Source organism: Trachymyrmex cornetzi, unplaced genomic scaffold (assembly GCF_001594075.2).
Source record: "Trachymyrmex cornetzi isolate Tcor2-1 unplaced genomic scaffold, Tcor1.1 scaffold454, whole genome shotgun sequence".
NCBI classification, from domain to species: Eukaryota; Metazoa; Arthropoda; class Insecta; order Hymenoptera; family Formicidae; genus Trachymyrmex; species Trachymyrmex cornetzi.
In genome coordinates this window covers 1,056,191-1,058,805 of record NW_017299334.1, presented here as the reverse complement: position 1 = coordinate 1,058,805, position 2,615 = coordinate 1,056,191, and the positions used below count along the sequence as shown (strand labels likewise).

The 2,615-nt window shown below is 32.7% G+C and overlaps 1 pseudogene; it reads right to left on the bottom strand.

Annotated features, from left to right (window-relative positions):
* Positions 1-1,688: 1,688 nt before the first annotated feature.
* Positions 1,689-2,361, bottom strand: LOC108764813 (uncharacterized; annotated as a pseudogene).
* Positions 2,362-2,615: the final 254 nt, after the last annotated feature.

Sequence of the window (2,615 nt, the reverse complement as noted above, 5' to 3'; positions counted from 1 at the left end):
TGAATCAGTGAATAGTCACTAATTACCCAGTGGCATACTTGGCACTGATAATCAGTGAAGTTTAACTAAAAAAGGAAGAATGTTTGAGCATTATATAACTAAAATATTGATATTTGCATGTTAATTTCAATCTTTCAGTATCATATTTATTGAATTTAAGCACAAAACAAGGTTAATTAGATCACATAATAAAGATTAGCTAGGTTAGGAATCTCACATTTAATTCACTGATTGCCAGTGGCATACTTGGCACTGATATCAGTGATTATACACTGATTCAGATTTAGAGAGTACCATTAACATTAATCTAAACTAACGAATCGTTACAGTTTCCATTACTTTCTATAGTGATAATGATTAATCGCAACATGGTCGGACATAACACTCCTTTTTTTTTCAAAACTTACGCACCTTCCATGTGCATGTATTGTACGTATACAAAATAACAACAAAAGTAACTACTCGTTATCCCAAAAAATATAACCGCGTTACTATTAAAAGGAAATGTAACGTCGTTATCCATTCGTTACTGAACAAAATTTTTAACGGTGACGCATTACTTCTCGATCCTGCTGAAATTTATGTTCAACACTGAAAAAATTTATATTAATACTGAAATTTATTTTAATTCTTTACGAATTTAATGTTACGTGGATAACAATAACATAGGATAACTTCGAAAAATACGCCGCGCTGGGATTTACGCCGCAGAAGTTAGAAAAAATAGAAGAAGTAGGGCTAATTTTATCGCAACTACTCTGTTACACGCCTTTATGTTGTATTAGTTTTGTGTTATGATTTCAGCTTCTTACTTAATATTAATGAAATTATTGTGAGTTGAATGGATTTGTCACTGTAATAAGTAACGCCATCATAAATTATAATCTATATAAAATGATTACTGTAGGGCGTGTAAAAGACTTAGTGATTATTTCGCGATACATACGTGTAGTGGAATAGTAAAGCATGTTGTGCAGCAAAATACAAGTGCTTTGCTTTCGTATTCTTTGTTTAGTTTGTTGTCTTGTATATCCCACCTGTTTAGGATATATGGTTTTTTTAGCAAACGGGATTTATGCCCAAAGTATACAAAATGCGCAGATTAAATTCAGTGCACTAAATACAATAAACGCATTATATGAAATATGTACCTCATGTCATAACATTTGTAATATATGTAGGAAGATTGTAATTATTATTTATTACTTTATATACATATTTACCATTCTTATTCATTAATAAAACTTTATAATCACATTTTATAAGTTATTGTGTCATTATACGTCTTATATGCATTATTTGTAAATTTGTCATGAGCCATACCCCTCCCCCCCTCCCCCTATGAGTAGCCATATATCCCACCCCCATGGAATATACGGCAAAAATGCAAGGGTTTCAAAAAGTTTATTTTTTAATATGAAAAATAAATATTTCGGATTTCTAATATTTTTTTCATAGTAGTAGACAATACAAAGTTTTTACTGATATAGTTCGTTTACTATAAACACAGTAAATAATACTGAATAAATTAAGTTTTTGATATATACCAGAGTTATCCTATGCGAAATCTATTGTTTCATTTCGTTTCTCCATTTAATTTTACAAAAATTTGGTATCTCATCGCAAAATCATTGAATTTTTCCGTATTTTTGACTTCATGAGAAGCAATATCCTCCCAATGCTGTTCTTTAAAAACTATTAGTACTTTGGTCGATCCAATCAACAGGGCGTATTCCGGTACGGAAATCAGCAAGACCCCCAGAGCTGAGTAACGTGTTCAGTTTCGACGACGGGCCGCTATCGTAAACCGAAGTCGAACGCGTCAATATATCCGTTAGCTATCGACACGTATGGCAACTCCGGCGAATTAGGCCGGAACTGTTCGAGATGAACATTATAATCGTTGTAATCGATATAGTCCCCGTTTCGTTTTACCGTGATATCCCACGGTCCGTAGAAACTGTGCCTTTCGACGTTTTGTCAAACAGTTCTTTAAAAACATTTATTTAAAAATACCTTTATTCTTGATATCGTAAACAAGAGTCTCTCTCTATTGAATATTATCTTTGAAAATTTCTATAATATTGATATTTTATGTTTAGAATTTTTGGATGGTATAAATTGAGAGAATTCTGGCTCTTCTCCATGGAGATCTGCAACTCTTTAAGGTACCATTTCTCACACACACACACACACACACACACACACACACACACACACACACACACACACACACACACACACACAGTTAACTAGAAAGAAAGTTTACTTACCTGATTCAAAATCGTTTGTAAGTGCTGACATGATTTCGATCGTCAATATTAAAGCAAGAATGAAACAGAAAAGACTGCGGTATTCCATTGATATAATTGACGCTCTGTTTTCAATTTACTGCTGACACTAGCCTTTAGTATTTTGCACAATCGCTCTATATATATATCGCTGCAATGTAGGCAAATGTTTGACCGTGTGTTTAGCAGGTGATGAAGTCCTTGCAGTAGTTGTAGCCTTTTGCAGAAATTAATTTAATTAATTAATTATTCTTCATTCGTTCATTGAGATAATCCTTTTAAATCAACTCGGATGATGGAGAAATCATCAAGACTATTATAATT